Raw genomic sequence first — 7,786 nt, 5'->3', positions numbered from 1 at the left:
ACTAAGATAATCAAATGTTTTAATTACAATAATGCCTTAAAGTCTCACAAAGAATAATCTAGTTAATCGAAGTTACGTCAATAGGCTTCTCTTGGACGAATCGCGTTCCAGCCTTTCATTCAACAACTTCTCTTTTCTCCCGTACGCCAACTTGTGTCAAACAACCTGACGTGAAATTTGATCTTTCGGCGTAGCTAATTTGCAAATTCGATATCACGAAACACGATTGAATCGAAGGCAGCTTTCCTCTTCAGTTTGAGCTCATAGTAAGGACAAAAACAATTGCGTCCCAGAGCGGTAAAGCCTAAAAAGAGGATGACGGTAGCATTATCGACGTTTTTTGTAGCCGATGACTATTCACTGTGGGTTGTTTACCACCGTTCCTTTTGTCACTTCGCAATGGAAATGGTCAACTTTCAGCCTTTTTCCCAGGCCTTTAAGCGCTAAATCACAAGAAGCGCGAGAACTGGGACCGAGCGTGATATCGCAAGGTGTCCTCGGGGAATCTTCCCGCCGACCCGCTCGACCGGTGACGCCACGTTTGATTTCACGTGAGGACGACTGGGAACGAGGCTGGTCAACCTTAATAGCCTTCAAACAAGAACCCGGGATGGTTTTAAGATATGATTTAGCTAAGGTTTCGGATTATCGAAAGCCGAGGTTTCAAGAAATACTGAAAAGCGATATGAGATACTCGCCAAACCAACCATGCAAGTTGTATTATTCGAATGCATAAATTTGCCAAATAACTTTTGATAAAAATTCGCGTTGTTCGGGTCATAAAGAGGTCTTCTTTCGATAGTAAGCCGGTAGTAAGCCTCGATAGTAAGCCTCCATATATTTTTAGGCGCCACTTTAAACAAAACGGACATGCTCTTAAAAGTTGTGCACGCGAACCTCTTAATTTTCTTCGAATAAGCGCGTTTTAAGAAAGGATAAACTGCATTACATTTCTTACGTACCTCAAGGTTAGTCATAGACAAAAGAAAAAAAATTGTACTTCTGCCACAAAATTCAGATTTTGCTCGGTTTTTTGTGACTGCCAGTCTTACGTCACGGTCTTTATCAAAATTAGCCTTGTCAACACACTACACTTCACCCTCATTTCACTGAGTAGGGGTTTAACTGGTCAAACACGCTATGAGGTGAAAAACCCGCCATGTTGATAATGCCACGAAGGGTTCCGAGCGCCCTTAATGATGAAGTAGAAAAGGAGTTTATTAAACTTGAGAAGCAAGGGGTGATAACTGTAAAATAAGTTAGATGGAATTTGTGGGGACTGCTAAGCGACCATGAACTCAACTGTAGAGGATTGGTCATATCCCTTCACACTAAGCGGGGCCTGTGTGCTGCTCTTCTAGGATTCGAATTTTTAACAATCTTGATTTGTCTCATCTGAGTATTAACATGGAGAGTTTGGAGTAGCTGGCAATAAACACGCACAAAGGTCTATATGTATATGTTCTGGTTTAATTTTGCTCTTGGTTGATTTTTATAAAAAACCAAATTAACTTTTTTCTAACCAGTCTGTCTTTTTCAAACCAGGAACATAATTTTAAACCAGCTTATTTATCGACTGTCTGAAAAGGGAATTTTATTTTTGCGGTGTGGTTTAAAAAAAAGGGGCATGACTTTTTTTTTGGGTCGGGGGGAGGGGGGGAGGGGGGATGGAAACAAATTATCATTGTTAAATTGATCTTTTCCTCCTACCTTTCACCTTTTGCTTCTTTCACGATTATCCTCACTCCAATTTCCATTCATGTGTACATACCTCAAATACTATTACTACCACCCCTTACTTACAAATCCTGCTTAAAATCTTTCTTTTTACAGTATGTCTTACCTTTCTGCCAGAGTTCGTACCACTGCTATCCCAGAGCTTTCTCCACTGAGCCACCGAGAAATGGTTACAATAATTTTTATTGCGTCCCACACTTCCCTCATCCAACATTCGTAGTCATTCGCTTAATCATTAGCGTGCAAATGCAAAAAAATAGCTTGCGATGCACTATACTTCATTGCAAAGGAAAGTAGATGACATTCAAATATTTTTTACGTTCATTGCAACGTGTTTCTGTTGTTTTGGTCCTCACAAAAGGGCTTATTTTTCATCACAATCTCCTGCGAACTATGGCTTCAAACTGCGACAATTCCACTCCAAATTGTGTACATAAAATGGAATTTTCTTTCTGCACTGGACAGCCTTAAGAGCTTCTGTCTGAGAGACCGGGGCAGACTTGGAAATGAAGGTCAGCCGATTTCGCTTAAAATTGGTACACAAAGTACTTATGTCGACTTATGTAATATGCCAAAGTTTCAGCTTCAACGACTTTTTCTTAGCCGAGTTCTGGATATCAGCCCCTCAGGGGTCCCCAGAGGCTGATTTTCAGTGCAATTTTGGTCACTTTTAAATCTCTCTTTTCGCAACATGAAATTAATTTCAGGCAAAAACAAAACCATCTTTGTAAAGCCCTATCCTTAGGCTTTTATGGGTGAGAACATTAGCTCATGGAAATTTTTCGCTAGCCTGTGGCTGTTACCACAACTTGGTCATATTTAGAGTATATGGGAAGCAACCGGAAATGGCCTGTTTTTCAGACCAAATATTTTCCAGCCCATGTTTTATACCTTGAGGTCTTAGTATCCCTGCAAAGTTCAGCCCTTAGTTTAGTAAAATCAAGAAAAAAATACTAAGGTTGAGGCTTTTTACTAAGAAAAAAACTTACGAGAAGATGGCTAACCACGCCACTTCCGGTAAAAGTTTCAACAAAGCGTGTCTTCAAAAATCAGCCATTTAATTTCGATTATCTTTTTTCCTTCCAAGTTATGGTTAAAAAAGACTCTGAAGTTAATTGTCACCGAAAAGACTTGCCGTTAATAAGAAATTTTTATGTGATTGTTTCAGGACCGATCAGATAGTGGTCCGACAGCGATTATAAATTTCTTGGAAGAAGTCTTGAAAATTACGGACAATAGAGCCGCTGCGAAAACTCTTTATTTACCTAACAACACATCTCTTGCCGGTAAATCACAATGCAAAATTTCATCTTTTTCGTCCAAACTGCAATGTTAAGTTTATCTCCTTTGTTCAACTCCTTCAACGTATCACGTCTGTGGCCCGTACTAATGAAGCGCTAATTAAATCAGGATATAAGCAAGCTTTGTAGTTCCATTCAGTAGTACTATAACCCAGCTGTTTGGGCTCTAATATTTTCTCAAGAAAAAAAAACTTATCGGTCTCTTTAAATCGTTTTGAACCTTTAAGAAATTTCGAATTTAATTAAACCTTATCGTCTAACACAAATTGCAGTCACTCTTCCAGTCTATTTGCAAAGTGTATGGATAAATTCCCTTACAAAAAACGCTTACCTGGCTTCACTTTTACAGACATGCCCCTTTCCTACAATCCCTTAAAAGTGAGGTAACATTAGAAACTTTAGCCCCAGCGATAAATTGGTCGCAAGTGCGTCGTTGCGAGTTAGATATACACAGGTCGACAGTTGTTTTTTTTTTCTTGAGAAAATATTAGAGCCCAAACAGCTGGGTTATAGTACTACTGAATGGAACTACAAAGCTTGCTTATATCCTGATTTAATTAGCGCTTCATTAGTACGGGCCACAGACGTGATACGTTGAAGGAGTTGAACAAAGGAGATAAACTTAACATTGCAGTTTGGACGAAAAAGATGAAATTTTGCATTGTGATTTACCGGCAAGAGATGTGTTGTTAGGTAAATAAAGAGTTTTCGCAGCGGCTCTATTGTCCGTAATTTTCAAGGCTTCTTCCAAGAAATTTATAACCGCTGTCGGACCACTATCTGATCGGTCCTAAAACAATTACATAAAAATTTCTTATTAACGGCAAGTCTTTTCGGTGACAATTAACTTCAGAGTCTCTTTTAACCATAACTTGGAAGGAAAAAAGATAATCGAAATTAAATGGCTGATATTTGCAGACACGCTTTGTTGAAACTTTAACCGGAAGTGGCATGGTTAGCCATCTTTTCGTAAGTTTTTTTCTTAGTAAAAAGCCTCAACCTTAGTATTTTTTTCTTGATATTACTAAACTAAGGGCTGAACTTTGCAAGGGTACTAAGACCTCAAGATATAAAACATGGGCATGGAAAATATTTGGTCTGAAAAACAGGCCATTTCCGGTTGCTTCCCATATGCTTCAAATATGACCAAGTTGTGATAACAGCCACAGGCTAGCGAAAAATTTCCATGAGCTAACATTCTCACCAATAAAAGCCTTAGGATAGGGCTTTGCAAAGATGGTTTTGTTTTTGCCTGAAATTAATTTCATGTTGCGAAAAGAGAGATTTAAAAGTGGCCAAAATTGCATTGAAAATCAGCCTCTGGGGACCCCTGAGGGGCTGATATCCAGAACTCGGCTAAAAAAAGTCGTTGAAGCTGAAACTTTGGCATATTACATAAGTCGACATAAGTACTTTGTGTACCAATTTTAAGCGAAATGCGCCGACCTTCATTTCCAAGTTTGCCCCGGTCTCTCGGGCAGAAGCTCTTAAAGAACAGCAAGACCAGTAAATCTGAAATTACTTTATTCGTAGACGATAATTCCTATGAGCGAACAAAAACATTTCTCGTCGCTACAGAAAAGAAGAATTCAGATGGAATCGAGAGGATCACGACAAAATCAGAGGTACAGACCATCAAGCGAAAAAAGAAGAAAAAAGAACTTATCGGTCTCTTTAAATGCAACCACAACATCTGTCGTGACACTACTTGAGAATCGTTTTGAACCTTTACGAAATTTCGAATATAATTAAACCTTATCGTCTAACAAAAATTGCAGTCACTCTTCCAGTCTATTTGCAAAGTGTATGGATAAATTCCCTTACAAAAAACGCTTACCTGGCTTCACTTTTACAGACACGCCCCTTTCCTACAATCCCTTAAAAGTGAGGTAACATTAGAAACTTTAGCCCCAGCGATAAATTGGTCGCAAGTGCGTCGTTGCGAGTTAGATATACACAGGTCGACAGTTGTTTTTTTTTTCTTGAGAAAATATTAGAGCCCAAACAGCTGGGTTATAGTACTACTGAATGGAACTACAAAGCTTGCTTATATCCTGATTTAATTAGTGCTTCATTAGTACGGGCCACAGACGTGATACGTTGAAGGAGTTGAACAAAGGAGATAAACTTAACATTGCAGTTTGGACGAAAAAGATGAAATTTTGCATTGTGATTTACCGGCAAGAGATGTGTTGTTAGGTAAATAAAGAGTTTTCGCAGCGGCTCTATTGTCCGTAATTTTCAAGACTTCTTCCAAGAAATTTATAACCGCTGTCGGACCACTATCTGATCGGTCCTAAAACAATCACATAAAAATTTCTTATTAACGGCAAGTCTTTTCGGTGACAATTAACTTCAGAATCTCTTTTAACCATAACTTGGAAGGAAAAAAGATAACCGAATTAAATGGCTGATATTTGCAGACACGCTTTGTTGAAACTTTAACCGGAAGTGGCGTGGTTAGCCATCTTTTCGCAAGTTTTTTTCTTAGTAAAAAGCCTCAACCTTAGTATTTTTTTCTTGATATTACTAAACTAAGGGCTGAACTTTGCAAGGGTACTAAGACCTCAAGGTATAAAACATGGGCTGGAAAATATTTGGTCTGAAAAACAGGCCATTTCCAGTTGCTTCCCATATGCTTCAAATATGACCAAGTTGTGATAACAGCCACAGGCTAGCGAAAAATTTCCATGAGCTAATGTTCTCACCCATAAAAGCCTAAGGATAGGGCTTTACAAAGATGGTTTTGTTTTTGCCTGAAATTAATTTCATGTTGCGAAAAGAGAGATTTAAAAGTGGCCAAAATTGCATTGAAAATCAGCCTCTGGGGACCCCTGAGGGGCTGATATCCAGAACTCGGCTAAAAAAAGTCGTTGAAGCTGAAACTTTGGCATATTACATAAGTCGACATAAGTACTTTGTGTACCAATTTTAAGCGAAATGCGCCGACCTTCATTTCCAAGTCTGCCCCGGTCTCTCGGGCAGAAGCTCTCAAAGAACAGCAAGACCAGTAAATCTGAAATTACTTTATTCGTAGACGATAATTCCTATGAGCGAACAAAAACATTTCTCGTCGCTACAGAAAAGAAGAATTCAGATGGAATCGAGAGGATCACGACAAAATCAGAGGTACAGACCGATGGTGAACTCGAACAACCAAATCATTAATTGTGACAACAAGGTGGTTCTTTCCAAGAGTCAGCTTCATGAAAATCGCTTGTTTGCACACAACAGAGTTGCAAAAAGAAGGAGGGGAAAAAAAAAACCAGATCACTGGGTGAAACAGAACTTTGCTGAGGTCAGCCAAAAGGTTATTAACCTCTTTGTGAGCTTATGTCGATTGCATGCGGAACACAAACCAATTACCAGTAGAGTCAAAGAGGTAACCAAACCATTACAAGAAATGCAATACAGCGCTGGAGATTGACTTGATGGTCTTTCGGAATTTACAGTGCACATGTCGAACTCCTCACAAGTGGGTGATTAATCTTATCGATCATCATACAAAGTTCGTCAGTTCACATCCCCGCAATGTCGAGCAATGTGAACTAAGCTAACAATATTTGTCAGTAGCATTTGTTCAGTTTGCAAATAAATGAAGTAACAACACTTTGTTTTGACTGAATCTTTAGTTCTTGTATTCAGATGAAATTTAAAACATAAAATGCATCTATACCTTTGGTTACTCTAGTGGGCAGTGTCTGTTTTTTTTTTGTATTTTAATTTTTTTTTGACTTTACAGGTATATAACACAAAAACGTAGAAAAAGATACAGACACGGCTTTCAATACTTGCTACACTATGCTACACTACATTGCAACCAAGAATTACTTAACAAATTTAAATAAAAATAGAGATATAAAAGTATAAATAAAGTGTACGAGAATTATAGAAAACGAAATAAGGATAACAGCTGCTATTGTATTCACTGTATTAATGGAATTTAAGGTTTCCATTTTTTGTTGTGGAAATGGATTTTGTTGCTTTTTCTGGCAATAACGCGTTCGGTGTCAAACGCTTTCCTAAACTTTATAGACTAACAATTTTAATTTTAGAGGGCCCTTATTTAGCTTACAGCGATAAATAAAAAATTTACTTTCGAGGACAATGTAATTGATTAGGATGTTTATACTATCGCTCGTATCAAGAATCCCGAGAAGAACATCCTTGATGTCAAAGCTAACAGGGATATTTACAGAATTAAGGAATTAAGGAAAATCGTCCCAAAAAATACGCACGTTTGTACAATAAAAGAAAACATGTTCTATGGTCTCTAACTCCTTTTCACAAAAATCGGATAAAGGAGAATCGACTTTTTTAAACCTAAGCAGCATCTTGTTTGTGTACAAGATCCTGTTTAAAAGTTTATATTGGAATTCTGTTAATTTAGTGTCCAATGTTGTTTTGAAAGGAAGCAAGATGTGTGGGTATTGAAAAAGAACGTTGTATTTCCTCTGCGCTGTTGGTGTAGTAGATATCTTAGAAACAAAACTTTCATATAATGACTTCGATTGTAGACTTCGGAAATCAACTCTTTTCCCTTCAATACGTAAATAAAAATCATCTGGGATTAGGTCATTTGTTTTTGAGGCGATAGAGATTTGATCTGTTTTTAATACTTTGCACCTTTCTTGCGGAAAAGCAGCAAAGAGACTGAAAAGTAGGAAATGCTCAATTGGTGAGAGAGTTGAATATAATGGCTCCTTGTTTGACTTGAGCTCTCCCCTTGCGTCGTAGAGATCTCCAAT

At 38.0% G+C, this 7,786-nt stretch overlaps 1 protein-coding gene across 2 annotated transcripts in view; it reads right to left on the bottom strand.

Moving 5' to 3' along the window:
- Positions 1 to 4,914, bottom strand: part of LOC138051945 (acid-sensing ion channel 2-like) — a 72,664-nt gene extending 67,750 nt beyond the window's left edge. Inside the window, exon 1 of one of the 2 annotated variants that reach the window (XM_068898286.1) lies at positions 4,876 to 4,914. The gene's annotated coding sequence lies outside the window, so the exon portion shown is untranslated. Of the gene's footprint in view, positions 1 to 3,369; positions 3,457 to 4,875 lie in introns of those variants that run through there. The other variant, XM_068898285.1, reaches the window with a different exon arrangement.
- Positions 4,915 to 7,786: the final 2,872 nt, after the last annotated feature.

The sequence above is a fragment of the Montipora capricornis genome, chromosome 6 (assembly GCF_036669925.1).
Source record: "Montipora capricornis isolate CH-2021 chromosome 6, ASM3666992v2, whole genome shotgun sequence".
NCBI classification, from domain to species: Eukaryota; Metazoa; Cnidaria; class Anthozoa; order Scleractinia; family Acroporidae; genus Montipora; species Montipora capricornis.
This window is presented reverse-complemented; position numbering and strand designations above follow the sequence as displayed.